Source organism: Hevea brasiliensis, chromosome 12, assembly GCF_030052815.1.
Source record: "Hevea brasiliensis isolate MT/VB/25A 57/8 chromosome 12, ASM3005281v1, whole genome shotgun sequence".
Lineage (NCBI taxonomy): Eukaryota > Viridiplantae > Streptophyta > Magnoliopsida > Malpighiales > Euphorbiaceae > Hevea > Hevea brasiliensis.
Genome location: NC_079504.1, coordinates 41,255,932 through 41,273,148, shown reverse-complemented (window position 1 = coordinate 41,273,148; position 17,217 = coordinate 41,255,932). Strand labels below are relative to the sequence as shown.

The 17,217-nt window shown below is 34.3% G+C and overlaps 1 non-coding gene across 1 annotated transcript; it reads left to right on the top strand.

The window, feature by feature from the left end:
* Positions 1 to 565: 565 nt before the first annotated feature.
* LOC131171589 (small nucleolar RNA R71) lies at positions 566 to 672 on the top strand. The gene has a single exon (XR_009142249.1). It is a non-coding gene; the product is annotated as a small nucleolar RNA R71 (small nucleolar RNA).
* The last annotated feature ends 16,545 nt before the right edge of the window (positions 673 to 17,217 follow it).

Sequence of the window (17,217 nt, the reverse complement as noted above, 5' to 3'; positions counted from 1 at the left end):
TCATCAAGTGACATACCTTGATTTGAGGGAGGCAAAGGTGGAGGTGGAAGTGGTTGATTCACTTGTGGTCTTTGCTGCTGGTATCGGTTTTACACCGATTGATTCCCATAACTCAAATTGGGATGATCTCGCTATCCTGGATTATAAGTGTTCGAATAGGGATCATACCTACTGTGTGGCTATCCATAATATCCTACTGCATTAGCATGTTGCATTGATTCATCCTCTTGCAATGCAGGACACATATCAGTAGCATGACCCGAACCCGAACAAAATTCCACATACCTTAACAGTTTGCATGTTCCCTACAGCCAACTGCCTCACCAAAGAAGTTAAATCAGAAATTTGTTTCTCAAGGTTAGATGTACTTACCTCATTAACCTTTATAGGTGTGTGATCCATTCTCATTCCAAACTGCTGAGAATTTATTGCCATGTTAGCAATCAACCTCCTTGCCTCTTCTGGTGTCTTATCAACCAAAGCTCCTCTACTAGCAGCATCTATCATACTACGATCCATTGGTAGAAGTCCCTCATAGAAATACTGAATCAACAGCTGCTCACTTATTTGATGATGGGGATAGCTTGCACACAGCTTCTTAAATCTCTCCCAATACTCATACAAACTCTCTCCACTGTACTGCCGGATGCCACAAATTTCTTTTCTTATGTTAGCAGCATGGGAAGCAAGAAAATACTTCTCCAAAAATATATGCTTCATCCCATTCCATGAGTTGACAGATCCAGAAGGAAGGTAATACAACCAATCCTTAGCTGTGCCCTCCAGTGAGAAAAGGAAAGCTCGAAGCTTGATCTGATCCTCTGAAACTCCTTGAGGTTTCATGCTGGAACACACAACATGAAATTCCTTTAGATGCTTATGTGGATCCTCACCTACAAGACCATGAAACTTAGGCAACAAATGAATTGGTCCAGATTTCAACTCAAAAGCAACATTTAAAGCAGGGTATTCAATACACAAAGACTATTTGTTTAGATCAGGAGCAGCCAACTCTTTCAAAGTCCTAGCAGCCATGGTCTCGTTTTCAAAACTTGACTCTAAATCCGAATCTGAATCTGAACCCAAACTTAGCTCTTTTGGAGATTAGACTCCTTCAAATGTACTCAGAATATGCCTAGCTTGCTTAGCCAATTTTCTCAACTGTTTAGCTATTTTTTATACTTTTGGATCAAAAATCAACTCACCAGATTGAGAAGTTCTTGTCATAAACAAAGAGAAATTAAAGTAAAAACAAAAAAAAATGCCTCAAAACCCTAGAAAACAATCGAATTTGGCCTCAAGAGGGTGGGGCCAAGAAATCCTATGGATTGATTGGTCTTGATCAGAACGTCATTTCCTTCAAAATAAATATGGGCCACCCTTCAAATTCAACCAAGCTTCTTGATGAATAGTAACACTGTAATTTTTTTTTCAGAAACCAAAAAATAACAACACTTCACAAACAAAATTAATAACAAAATACCCTAACACTAAAAACATGAAATCCAATGAATTTCAGTCCCCGGCAACAGCGTCAAAATTCTTGATGGTTATCGAATCCACCAAAATTTAAATTAACTAAAATTACCAGCTATAAAATATTTTTCTGCAATAAGTGGTAAATCCAGGTCGAACCCTAGAGACTGAATTACTAAATTTCGTACACTTGTGTAATGGAAAAAGAAATAAAGGTTTGGGGGGGGGGGGGTAATTCGTAGTCCAAAGAAGAAATCAAAAATCAGAAATTAAGAACTAAAAATAAATATGAAACTCTCAAATTAAACAAACTTCTGTCTAAGGTAATTAACATTCCAATGCATGATTCGACCATAAACAAAAGAAATACAATTATATCTTATTGAATACTTAACGTAGATTTACCAAACAGTGAGGTAAACCCCTAACTTCCCTATACTCATCAATTCGAGCCCAGCACTCTTATTGACTCTAATTATTAACTAAGTTGGTATTAAGCAATCCTCATCAAATTAATAACTGCTTTAAGAAAAGTAAGTAGTTAAGTTGAATAACAATTTATGAAGCATAAATCATTTAATCGACCCTATTGTTTCCTTAAGTTATTATTGAAAACTTGGATCATAATTAATAAAACCTAATTGCTACTCATGTTCAATCTTACACAACAATTATGGATTATGAAGATGAACTAGCAATTGATCAAATCAAACAATTAACTAATAGGCCTTTTTAGCAAATCATTCAATAGATCAAAAATAATTAAATCAGAAAATAATAGATATTTAAAAGACATAAATTAAATTAAGAACTTGGTCTCATAAATCACACATAAGAACTTGAATCTCTTAAACTAAATTAAAACTTAGCCACTCATGTTCATGGCTTACGAAAAAATAAAGAAAAATAAAGAAGAAATCTAAAAAGAGAATGGAGAACGAAGGTCTTCTATGGAGAATGAAGGTCTAAATTGGATGATCTTAGCTGCTACCCAGAGATTTATTTAAAATAAAAAAACCTAATCCCAAAGATAGGAACCAAACTAGGAAAAATTTTGAAATTCAAAAGACAGATTTTCAGCCTGCATTCACGTCTCTGAAATCAAGGCCGATTTCTGAATCTGCCTTTGCCCTCTTTAAGAAAGTTGTAGCCCTATTTCTTAGCTTTCCAACAAGTACTCATTTGCCAAATCCGAGGTCTACAGCCCAAGTTATGGCCCAAAAACCGGGACTGGTTCAGACAGACAGTCTAGCCCATAGTGATGACTTCATTGCCGTGTTTGATAATTAAGATGGCCTCATCTCGCATCCAGCCCTTCATAGAAGTTATAGAGGTGGCTCTTAAGATTCAATTGGGCTTGGGCTTGCTTCATTTGGATGTCTAAAACTCCAAATATAAAATAAATACTAAAACTGGTCGTGACACATCCAGTCTGGGCTTTTGCAATAGATCCATAACTCATTTTGTCAACCTTGGAGACTAATTTGGATTTGATCCCTCTTTATCATTTAAAGTGCTCTATCTTAGCTTTTTAATGGATTAAACAGCACTCAAATTGGAGACCCACAACTTTAGAAACACCTGAAAAATACAACAAATGTCAAATGCTAAAATTTTCTCCATTTAACACAATTATTCCATAACTATCTAAAAATATGCCTAAATGATAAATATATTTTAACCAACTAAATTAAACATAAAAACACACTAAAAACACTAAATGTGATGGGAGTAAAATTAATAAATTATGCACTTATCATTATGCCTGGTGTGGACCCAATCTCTATAACACCATATAGAATGGCACCAGCAGAATTGAAAGAGTTGAAAGTGCAGGTGCAAGAGCTACTTGACAAGGGCTTTATCCGCCCTAGTGTGTCACCTTAGGGAGCACTAGTGCTATTTGTTAAGAAGAAATATGGCACTCTCCGCTTATGTATTGACTATCAGCAGTTGAATAAGGTGACAATAAAGAATAGATATCCATTGCCCCATATTGATGACTTGTTTGATCAGTTGAGGGGTGCAGCTGTGTTCTCCAAGATTGACCTGAGATCGGGTTATTATCAGCTGAAAGTATAAGAGCAGAGTATTCCTAAAACTGCCTTTAGAATCTGCTATGGCCATTATGAGTTCTTAGTCATGCCATTCAGGTTAACTAATGCATCGGCTGCTTTTATGGATCTGATGAACACTATCTTTAGACCATACCTGGATCAGTTTGTTGGGGTATTCATAGATGATATATTGGTCTACTTGAGGAGTGCAGAGGAGCATGATAGACATCTGCGGATTGTACTGCAAACTTTGAGGGAGAAATAGCTATACGCCAAATTGTCAAAGTGTGAATTTTGGCTGAAAGAAATATCCTTCTTGGGGCACATAGTATCAGCAGAGGGCATCAAGGTAGATCCAAGTAAGATAGAAGCTGTCCTTAATTAGAAGCCACCTAGAAATATTACTGAAATTCACAATTTTTTGGGTTTAGCTGGATACTACCGTCGTTTTGTGAAAGGGTTCTCCATGTTGGCATCTCCATTGACTAAATTACTACGAAAAGATGTGAAATTTCAATGGATGGATAAATGCCAATAGAGCTTTGATGAGTTGAAGAAATGTTTGACTGAAGCTCCAGTCCTTACTTTACCTACCCCGGGTCAAGAATACACCGTTTACAGTGATGCTTCTCACAATGGGTTAGGCTGTATACTGATGCAAGAGAGGAATGTCATTGCCTATGCATCACGCCAACTGAAACCGCATGAGAGAAATTATCTGACATATGACTTAGAGCTAGCAGCTATTGCTTTCACTCTTAAGATCTGGAGACACAATTTGTATGGGGAGAAGTGCTACATCTACACAGATCATAAGAGTTTGAAGTATCTGAGCACTCAGAAAGAGTTGAATTTGAGATAGAGGAGATGGTTAGAGTTGATAAAAGACTATGATTATCTACTAGACTATTAGCCAAGAAAAGCTAATGTGGTGGTTAATGCCTTAAGTTGCAAGACTATGGTAAGTCTATGGGTTTCTCCTTTGTCCATGGTACATGAGTTGAGAGTATTGCATGCCAGCTTAGAGATTAATAATGAGGGGAAGACAGCAGTTGCATGGCATGTACAGCCAGTGTTGATTGATTAGATCAAAATGGCTACTTAGAATGATCAAAAGTATCAGAAGCTGTTAGAAGAAGTCAGACAGGGCAAGAAACCTGAGTTCTCAGTGATAGATGATGGCCTATTGCTACACCAGGGTAGAATGTGCATTCCTAATGACATTGACTTGAGACAGATCATTTTGAAGGAATCACATGAGTCTACTTTTGCTTTGCACCCTGGTGGCAAAAAAATGTATAGAGGGCTGAAAGAGCACTACTGGTGGATGGGTATGAAAAGAGATGTAGCAAAATTTATTTCCAAATGCCTAACTTGTCAGTAAGTAAAGGCAATTACCAGCTAGTTTGTTACATCCATTATCAGTGCCAGAATGAAAATGGGAAAGAATAACTATGGAATTTGTGATGGGACTTCCGAGGACACAGAAGAGTCATGATGCAGTATGGGTTATAGTTGACAGACTGACTAAGTCTGCTCATTTTCTGCCTGTTTGGATGGACTACAGTTTAGAAAGATTGGCCAAGTTATACATTGATGAGATAGTAAGACTGCATAGAGTGCCAGTATCCATCGTATCAGATAGAGATCCTAGGTTCACTTCTAGATTATGAGGTAGTCTTCAGAGAGTCCTAGGAACTAGATTGAACTTTAGCACGGCATTCCACCCACAGACAGATGGCCAGTCTGAGAGAGTAATTCAGATCTTGGAGGACATCTTACAGGCTTGTGTGATTGAGTTTGAGGGCAGTTGGGACACACACTTGCCTTTGATTGAGTTTGCTTACAACAACAGCTACCAATCAAGCATTAGAATGCCTCCATATGAAGCTTTGTATGGTAGAAAATGTAGAACCCCATTGTGCTGGGATGAAGTGGGTGAAAAAAATATGATTGGGCCAGAAATTGTTCAGCAAACTGAAGAGAAAATCAGATTGGTTAGAGATCGACTCAAAGCTACATCAGACTGTTAGAAGTCCTATATTGATCTGAAGAGAAGGGATATTGAATATGTAGTGGGTGACAAAGTATTTCTCAAGGTTTCCCCTTGGAAGAAAATTATAAGATTCGGCAGAAAGGGAAAACTGAGTCCTCGTTTCATTGGGCCATATGAGGTTCTAGAAAGAGTGGGTCCTTTAGCATATCATTTGGCACTACTCTAGAGTTGGAGAAGATACATAACATCTTCCATGTGTCTATATTGAGGAGGTAAAGATCTGACCCATCTCATGTACTACTAGTAGAAGAGATTGAGGTGAATCCAGACCTCTCATATGAGGAAGAACCTATAGAGATTCTGGTTTATGAGGTGAAACAGCTGCGGAACAAGCAGATACCATTAGTGAAAGTGCTGTGGAACCATCATTCAGGCCAGGAGGCTACATGGGAACGAGAGGAGGACATGAGGAGACAGCATCCACAGCTGTTCAGAGACTGATACCAGGTAAAAATTTCGAGACATAATTTATTTTATGGGGGGGAGAATTGCAACACCCCTATTTGCATAGCTTGGTATATTTCACTGTTTCGGTGACCAGTATCAATCCAGACAATTAAAGGGATTAGAATCACGTCTAAGACACCTAATTAAGCCCTGAACACAAATAATTAGTAATTGCAAATAGTTAAGTATAAAGAAGAAAGACAAAGCATAAAAAGTTAAATGAGCCGGGAGTCACAATGATGGGTAACCTTCTTCGAAAATGACTGCGAGGTTAGTCTAAACTCAAATTTTGAATCAAAAAATGTGACGTCGCGGTCCTTAGGACTATTGCAAACACAGTGTTAAGCAGGTCAAATAATTAAGTTAGAGATCCGGAAGAAATATTGAATAACTTGCAAACCGGATTAAACCGGCGAGGGGCAATTTGGTCAATTCCCTCCTAGAGCTGACTCCTGACCTAACTGTCCAATAAAATTCGAGAAAAGAAAATTTTGGGATCAAGAATTAAATTAAAGAACTAGTGGAAAAATAAATGCAAAAGAAAAAGAAAAAAAAGTTTAGTTACATCATGCTTACATCACTATTATGACATCATAAATAATTTTATTTTTTTCCCATCAATATTGACCAAGTCAACTAAGACTAAAATAACATAAATAAACATAAAATTAAAAAGAAAATTATTTCCTTTCTTCTTCACCCAAGTGTGCCGCCCCTCCTCTCTCTCACTAGCCACCATGAAAACTCTATGAAAGCTTGAAACCAAGCTTTCTTCCAACCACTTAACCCTACTTTGACCCCAAACTAAACCATAAAAACTTGTTAGCTCAACTTGAGAAAGCTTTAGAGGAAGGAAAGAAAAGAAGAAAAGGAAGAAATTGAATAGTTGAACTTCAAAGTTTAAGGTTAGTGGTTTGAATTGAAAATTTATTGTTTAATACTTATGTTTTTAGTGTAAGTAACTTAGATCTTAACTTAAAATTAAAAGAAAACAATTGTTGGGGGACCAAATAAGAATTTCAGCCAGCCTTAGTTAGGGTTTGAAATGAATGATTTTGAGGTGTTTGAATGGTTGTTTAGGTTGAGTTTTGTATGTGAAGTATGGATATATGTTTTGAATGCATTAGATTTGAACTCTATGTAATTAGGGTTTTGAGCATTTTGAAAAATTAGAGAAAAAGTTGAGAATTGGTCAATTGATGCTATTGACCTTACTTGAGTTGAGAAATGGTCAATTGTGACCATTTGTAGTGTGTGTGAATTGTTAGAACTAAGTTTCAATTCGGATTGGTTAGGGTCATTATGCAGACAGCTTGACCTAGGTCCCTTTCAGGAACCAAAACTGAAAATTTACCAATCCAATTGGTGTGAGGCCAATTGGCAATGAAACTAGACACAAAATGGCACATTTTTCATTAGAAATCATGCCTAGAAAATGACCATAACTTAGTGAACAATTAGGCCAAATCCGAAATTAGGCACACTGACCTGTATAAAAATGACCAAATGAGCAGTAGTTACGTAAGTGACCATAACTTGGTCTAGAAAGGTCCAAATGACCTAATTTTTATACTGATACAAAGCTGAGACATAGCCCTACAACTTTTATGAAGAAAACAAACCCAAATTTTGACCATAACCTATTCAAAAACTCACCTGCAATCAGTGTACAAAAATTGCTAATATATAGAAAATGCACAAAATTCTGGGTAACAATAAATCCGGCCAGCCATGTTCAAATGGCCATAACTTGGGCTACAAAACTCCAAATGGAGTGATTCAAAAACGAAAATAAATTTAAGACAATAAAGAACAACTTTTATGAAGAAAACCTAGCCAAATTTCAATAGCAACTTGACCAATGGAACAGTGCAAAATAGGGCACCAAATCTGAAATTTGGAAATTTCACCTAAGAGACTTAAGATTTGAGGCAACAACCAAAACCAATAAATTAGGTAACTAAAATGTGGTATGTAGGTGAAATTGAAATTCTCATACCTATTAAGCATGAGAAAGTCAATAATTTGACTTGAATAGTATCGTGAATAGTAACCCCAAAGTGTAAATTTTAAATAACGTCAAGTTAAGCATATTAAAGCTAGATATAAATAGATTTAAATTTATTTTTGGACTTATGATAAATTATGATATTGAAACACTGTAAAATTATGTATTTCAGTTGAAAAGAATACTGAGAAAGAATTTGAGGCATCGAATCAAGGCCAAGAGGTGACTCGCATAAGGTTTGTGCACAACATAATTATTATTTAAGATTCCTTTGCAAAGTGTATGAAATGAATTGTGATATACTTATATTGCAAAATGGTGATTGAAATGTATATTATGCTTTTGACTTAAATTGTTGAAAGTTTACTTGTATGCGTTTGAATTGGTAATAAATGTTTAGTAAATTGCTAAGACAGTTTTGAAACCACAGTGTCATGACCATATATTTGAATGCCTCACTAGCATGACTAGTGGGAGGAATTAGTTTTGAATTTTAATTCCCTCTCTGGCTGAAGTGTTGAGGTGTGTGCCTGTAGAGGAAGAAATTGAATGGGTACCCATAGTTTGAGCTAGCTAGCCTTGTGATTTCTCATAAGCCTTTGGCTATTGAGATGAATATTATTCTGAATGGCATAATATAATTGTGTATTTTTATGAAATTCATTTTGAGATTTCCTAAAAGAGATTATTTGGACTTAAAAATTTGTAAATTATGTTTTGTATCTGTTTTTCATGTTCAATACCATATTTGAATAAATGTGCTTTGAATTATGCATAAAATAATATTTTAGTATGTTGTGCACCACTGAGTCGTAGTACTTAGCGATGACTGTTTATTACTGTCGCAGATAGAGAGACTAGTGGAGCAGCAGAGTGAGCTGCTTAGGATCTCGAAGCTACGTCCTTGAGATTTTGTCAGGTATAATTTTATACCCTGATTGTAATATTTATATTTGTGTAAGTAACTGTATGTACATATATAAACTGGTCTTGAGCAGTTGTATAAATTTTGTAATAATATTATTTTAGATTTTCTAATGTAAATTTTGGGTTGATGAATGTAAATTGATTTTTTCTTTAATGGAATATAAATGAAGTTATTTAGTATTATTTTTTAAGACAATTGAATTGAGAATTGTTTTGAATTATGGAGTTGGGAGAAATGATGTTGATTTGTGTAGTGGTTGATTTTGATGAAGTGAATGATTGGAAGTATTTTTACAGGTATTTGAAGAACTGTTTTTCCCAAATATAGACGGCACTCTGCCGAAATTTTTTCAAAATTTACTCAAAAGTAAAAATGGACAAAAATTTTAACTAGTTTTTAAACTTCAAGTAAATGTTTTTAATACCTGCTATAAAAGCTCACCACTTTCAAAAAGTAAGAAAATTGTTTTAAAATCCTTTGTTGTCACACCTTACCCCTCTGTAAGGCATAACATGATCCCGTAGAATACCTAATGAACTACCGAACTTCACCTACCGATAACTCATTAAGTACTATACAAGGGATTTTAAAACCATTTTCTTACTTTTTGGAAGTGGTGAGAATTTTAGTAAAAATTAAAAACATTTAATTGAAGTTTCAAAACTAGTAAAAATCTTATCCATTTTTATTTGTCCACAAATTTTGAAAATATTTTAACAGAGTGCCGTTTGTATTTTGAGAAAACAGTTCTTCAAAAACCTGTAAAAACACTTCCAATAATTATTTCTACAACTCCCAACCACCAAAATGCTTCAAGTCAACACAATTCAATTTAAGTCCACAATTCAACTAAAGTTTGTCATCTCAAAATACTTCATAAATTCATTCACATTGCATATAATAATTAATTTACAAAAAGAAAATCCAAAATAACATTATTATAATTTACTATACAACTGCTCAACTTTACATTAATACATACGACATTACAATATTTACATCAAAATAACTATAAGAGTATAAATAAATACTCGTACCAAAAAGATCAGTGAAGTCCTTGTCAATTCAGCAGCTCACCCTACTGCTTTCTCCTTGCTCTTATCTGCGACAGCAAAATAAGCTATCGCTGAGTATAAAAATACTCAGTGGTGCACAATAAAATTTGAAATGCAATACATATAATATTCATTGATAAATCACAATTTAAATATTTCACAATCACATTTCATAAATTATCAAAAATCATTATAGCACAATTTTGGTCAAACAATTTAATAAACATAGTGTTGCCAATTCATACACAACTTAAGACATGACACAAAATTTTCGATCAATGTCGCATTGTACACCACGACAAAGCAATCTATAACCCCACTAATCAAAATCAATGAGGGAGGTGGCTGGCTAGCTGATGAGTACTCATTCGATCTACAACCTCAACTAGTAAGCCATAGAGGGAGAAAATAAACGATCTCAACCCCATAAATGGAGGAGGAATAATGTGGTTCTGTCATGCTAAGTGTGAACACAAAATCAATTCAAAACAAAGTACTAAAATAATTTAGGAAAGATCCCAAACAATTTCCAAAGTCATTTTTGCAGTCACAAAATGGCAACTCAATTCATAAATAACACAATGATTTCATAAAGCATAGCAATTCAAATTTTCAATTGGAAAACAATTACGTAGATTTATTGCGCACAAACCTGACGTGAGTCGCCTCTAAGCCTTGACTCTGTCTCTTAGATTTTTTGAGTCTTTTTCAGCTGAAACACACAATTGACAGTGTTTCAGTGTGTTATCTCACAATAAATCCAATAATTAAATTCATATATGCTCAATTCTAGCTCCAATATGCTTAAACTTACGTTCTTGAAAATTTTCATATCGAGGTTACTATTCAAGTCAAAATATTGACTTTCTTATGCTTAAAAGGTATGGGAAATCCAATTATACCCATATACCACATTTTGGTTACCAATTTTGCTGGTTTTGGTTGTTTTCTCAAATCTTAAGTCTTTTAGGCACAAATTTCAAATTTTCAATTTTGATGTCCTATTTTGCACTGTTCCATTGGTCATGTTGCTGTAGAAATTTGGCTAAGTTTTTTTCATAGAAGTTATTCCTTATTGTCTTAACTTTATTTCTGTTTTTGAATCACTTCATTTGGAGTTTTGTAGCCTAAGTTATAGCCATTTGAATATGGCTGGCCGGATTTGGTTTTACCCAAAATTCTGGGCTTTCACTGGATAAAGGCAGTTTTTGTAGGTTGAGTGTAGGTGGCTTTTCAAATAGGTTATGGTCAAAATTTGGGTTTGTTTTCTTCATGAAAGTTGTAGGGCTATGTCTCAGCTTTCTACTGGTAAAATTTTAGGTCATTTGAACATTCCTAGACCAAGTTATGGTTATTTACGTAATTACTGTTCATTTGGTCATTTTTATACAAGTCAGTTTGCTAATTCCGGATTTGGCCTAATTGTTCACTAAGTTATGGTCACTTTCTGGGCATGATTCCTAAAAGAAAAATGTGCCATTTTGTGTCTAGTTTCATTCCTAATTGGCCTCACACCAATTGGGTTGGTAAATTTTCAGTTTTGGCCCCTGAAAAGGACCTAGGTCATGCTGCCTGCAGATTGACCCTCTTCAATCCGAATTGGAATTTGGTTCCAACAATTCATACACACTACTGTTAGTAGTATGCCCTAAAGCATATCATTTAGTATGTATCTTGTACATCTTTTATTAATAAAAGGCATTTTCACTTTTTCGCTTACATAATATATTTATGTGTAATAGAAAAGGTCCATTGATATTTTGTTAGAAATATTATTCTTAAGTTGTTAAGAATATGAGTGACAGTATCTCTAGCACAAAGTATCATAAATAGGTTCACAATCGAGGATACTTCATAATAAGGACATGACTTATCCAGAAAGATTGTATTCATGTTTGTTCCTAAGTTATTTATATGAGATATAAATAAGAAGGAATGGTGAGTCTTATGCCATATAACAAACATGATAGGCACTTATACATGATAAGTAGGTCGAACTAGTGACACTTATGACAAGCACATGGAGTTTACTCTTGTCAATGCATTGTCATAAATCATATCAGTGCATATAATCTTTAGACCTGAGATAGCACAGTTATCTTGTATATAGGTGGTTTGAGTTTGATACTGCTTTCATACTTGTACTGTGTATGGGTATATGGGCATGTGTTGGCTCCTACTAGTTATATATGGAGGTAGGTGTTGATCAAGATGGAATCTGTTCCTCTAAGTAAATTGGGATAAAATCCTTTGTTCATTTAATTGTTCTTGATGTTTCAAGTTCCTGGCCAGGACAGATATATTTAATCAGAAAAGAGTTTCTGATGAGAAAATCTTTTTAATCAAGAACTGGAATTAAAAGAGAACATAATATTCATAGCAAATGGGGTTTGACATAAACCATGACTCCAGCTTGAATTGGGATTTTGTAACAGAGAGATTCTAGTGCATGGTAACATATGATTATAGGTTCATTTAAGGTAAACCTTATTACTGATTGGGTGGCCATGGCATGCTATGCTAGGTGTTAACCATGGTCTATGAGGTGCATAAAATGATTTAGAGAAATCATTTATGGTAAGAAAGAGTTCTGATGATATTAAGAGTTGATATCATGTCTCATTGCCAATTAGTGATGAGCCTAGTAAGTCACACACATACACAAGTAATCACCAAATTAAATATGATTTAATTAATTAATTAATTAAAGAGTTTAATTGATTAATTAAATAGGTTTGGTTTGCAATTAGATTACAAAGTCCCTAGCATGACTTGAAACCAAATCTAGATTATTAGATGTATAATATAAGTTAAATTTATATTTAAAGTGTTTAAATATGAATTTAATTAATCAGAAATTAATTAATAAAGATTAATTAATTAATTTATATTTGATATAAATTGATTAGAAGAAGAGAAATAATTATTTTGGGTTGAGAAATCAAAATTAAAACACATGGACATTTTGGTCATTTCACAGGGTGACATGTGGCACTATGAGATGGTGACACATGGCATTACACATAAGCTTGCAAAATATCTTTTAATCATGTAAGATGATTAAAATTAAGATTAAATATAGGTTTGACACTTAGTACAATGTGATTGGGTCAATTAAACTTAGAACCAATCAGAAGGTGACATGTGGCAAGGGTTTTAAGTGGTGACCTAGCTATATAAGTATTGTTATGAAAAGAAAAATAACACAAGCTGCTGCCTCCTCTTTGTGCCACCACCCTTGAAGCTCTCATTCTCTCTTCTTCTTGATCTCTCATCAATTCCAAGAGATTAGCAAACAATCTCTTGAATTAAAAATACTAGAAATTATTTCTAGTGTTCTGTTTACATCTTTAATCTCTTAAAAGGCAAAACTTGATTTTCTAATTAATAGAAAAAGCTTTAAAAGCTGTTCAAGGGCTGCCATAGGTGAACTTGGTGTGGACAAGCTAGAGGGACAACATCTGGTGTCCTAAAGACGCATCCCAAAGGCACAAATACGCTGCAGTGCATCAAGAGGTTAGTGTATTTGTTCTTGATTTAGCCTAGGTTCTAAAATTAATCTGATTAATTTTAAAATCTTAAATGGGAAATACATATCCAAAAACATATTAAAAGAGTTTTAATATGTTGTTTATCATTGAAATCAAATAAATAAAAATAAATCTTGCATGATGCATGTGACCCTAGGTGAAAATTTTTGAATTCAATAGTATAAACTTGTGTTTTTCATGCTTCCGCTCCTTCAACTGCAAATGGTCACAATTGACCATTTCTCAACTCAAATAAGGTTAATAATATTATTTGGCCAATTATCAAATTTTTCTTCAATTTTTTACAATCTCCAAACCCTAGTTACATGCATTTCAACTCTAATGCAAATTTAAAGTGTATATTCATGATTTATACACTTAATTCACTTCAAATAACCATTCAAAACCATCAAACTCATTCAAATCAAACCCTAACCCTAGCTAGACAAATTTCATGTTTGGTCTCTCAATAATTGTTTTTGTTTGGATTTAAGTTAAAATCTAAGTTAACTAAGAACATAGAAATTTAACAAAAGAATTCAAATTTACATACTAACCTTTGTTTGATTTTCCAATCACTAATTTTCTTCCTTTTTTTCTTCTTTCTTACTTCTTCAATCTCCTCTTCTAGTTGCCCAAACAAGGTTTAATCATAATTTAGTGAAATTTTTGGGGGATTTCTAAGGTTTATGAAGCTTTAAATTTTAGCTTCAATGGAGGAAATATGTGAGAGAGATGAGAGAGGGATGAGGGACGGCTAACTTGGGAGAAAATGAAGATGACCATTTTTTTTTCTTTTCTTTTATTTTTATATCTTACTTAGTGCCTTTGACTTGGTCAAATAAAGTGGGTAAATAAAAATTGATTTTGACATCATATGTGATGTCATCAAGGTGATGCAATAAAACTTTTTCTTTTCTTTTTTCATTTTCATTAATTTTTTAATAGTTCTTCAATTTAATTCTCGATCTCAAAATTTTCTTTTCTCCAATTTTATTGGACAATTAGGTCAGGAGTCAGCTCTAGGGGTGAATTGATGAAATTGCCTCTCGCTGGTTCAATCCGGTTTGCAAGTTATTCGATATTTCTTCCGGATCTCTGACCTAATTATTTGACCTGCTTAACAATTCTTTTATGTGATTTTCTCTTTTCCACTGTGTTCATAATAGTCCTAAGGACAGCGGCATCACATTTTACTATTCGAAATTTGAGTTTAGACTGACCTCGCAATCCTTCTTGAGAAGGTCACCCATCGCTGTGACTCCCAGCTCATTTAACTTTTTGTGTTCTGTTTTTCTTCTTTATACTTAACTATTTGGTAATTACTAATTATTTGTGTTCAGGGCTTAACTAAGTGTCTTAGACATGGTTCTAATTCCCTTAATTGTCTGGACCGACACTGATCACCGGAACAGTGAAATATACCAGGCTATGCAAATAGGGGTGTTACAATTCTCCCCCCCTTAATATAAATTTCATCTCGAAATTTTACCTGGTATCAATTTCTGAACAGCTATGGGTGCTGTCTTCTCATGTCCTCCTCTCATTCCCAAGTAGCCTCCTGACCCGAATGATGGTTCCACAACACTTTTACCAACGGTATCTGCTTATTCCGTAGCTGCTTCACCTCATAAGCCAGAATCTCTATGGGTTCTTCCTCATATGTGAGGTCTCGATTCACTTCAATTTCTTCTACCAGTAGTACATGAGATGGGTTTGATCGATACCTCCTCAGCATAGACACATGGAAGATGTTATGTATCTTCTCTAACTCTAGAGGTAGTGCCAAACGATATGCCAAAGGACCCACTCTCTCTAGAACCTCATATGGTCCAATAAAACGAGGACTTAGTTTCCCTTTTCTACCGAGTCTCATGATTTTCTTCCAAGGGGAAACCTTGAGAAATACTTTGTCACCCACTGCATACTCAATATCCCTTTCCTTTAAATCAATATAGGACTTCTGATGGTCTGATGCAGTCTTAAGTTGATCTGTGACACCCCTTACCCATCTACAGTGTAGCCGAGCAAGATATGCCACACAGTGTATCGGAACACCTTATTTTAATACAATTATTTTTTTCTTCTTCCTAATTTATTTTTTTCTTAGTTATGAAGTACAATTTATGAAATATAGTTCATTTAAGTCATTTATTGAAATTATAATTTATTTGAGGTTTCGAAAATTTTATAGAAAATCCGGCAGAGTACCAGCTAAAAATGAAGAAAACAGTTCTTCGGAACCTGTGAAAAATACTTCCAATAATGGTCTCAACATTATCAATCATTTCAAGTTCTCAACATTAATCTATAATTTCATTCAAATTCAAAATCAACTAAAATTTCATGAAGATATCCTCAAATTATATTAATTAACAAAATTCTTCAAAATATGTACATCAACATATGATTACATAAATTTACTATTTACATGAGTTCATAATTTACAAATCACAAACTACAACCTAATACAAAATGCAAAAACATAATTTCAAAAGGGACCTAAAGATCCTACCAATGATACACTGTAGATGAGAGGTAAGTCTGACGCTAAGCAGATTTGTGACCTCACCCAGTCTGTGGTCTGCTAGGCTCTCTGTCTGTCTCTCCAGAACCTACGCATGGCAAAAAGTGATGCGCTAAGCAATAATGCTTAGTAGTGCCAATAATAAAATAAAAAGAACTAATAAAAAAAAAATAAATATGCAGTGAGTGTATTGATGTCTCATGCAGACAAATTTTTGATAATTATTGATAATCTTATTTATTTGGTACTTGTTATATTCATTATTTCATTAAATTTATCAACTTTCATTTTTGGTTGCCTAAGTAACCTATACTGGATGACTGGACTGGATAAACGGGTAAATTGGCACTGGTTATCAAGTACCTCGGGCCGTCACACCATCGGTCACATGTGTGTCTCCCAGTGTGCAGTAGAACAACTAATAAGCTGTAATAACATTAGGCACAAGGCCACATCTCAACATAATGTCAGAATGGCTAAAAGCCATGAAATCACATAATGGCATAATGCCATGTGCAGTATTGCTAACTGAACCCTATTGGTATGCCAACCTATCCAAACCAATCTTGTTAGGTGTACTAGGGCATGTTACACTTTTAAACTTTACAATTCTTGAAATTTAAGTTTAGGTGTTACTATTCATTTCATTAGTCAACTAAAATGTTGACTTTTGCATAGACCATAGGTACATTGGTACTAATACTCCCAACATACCACTTTTTACATTCTAAAATTGTTGGTATTGGTTGCCAATACCATTTCTAAGCTTAGTGCTAGTTGTTCAAAGTTTTCAGATTTCAAGCCTTGTGTTTACTGTTCCATTGGTCATTTTTACAGTAGGAATTTGGCAAAATTGTCTTCATGAAAGTTGTTCCTTATTTTCTCTAGTTATATTTCCTTTTTGGAATCACTCCATTTTGTGTTTTTGTAGCTCAAGTTATGGCCTAAACACCATAACTGGCCGAATTGGACAGAATCCAAAATTTTGGGCAAAACTGGTTCTGCCAGATTTGGTAACCTAAGTTTGGTTGGCAATTTGACTAGGTTATAATTAGAATTTGGATTTATGTTCTTCATGAAAGTTGTAGGTCTATGTATCAGATTTCTTTTGGTAAAATTTCAGGTCAATTGGA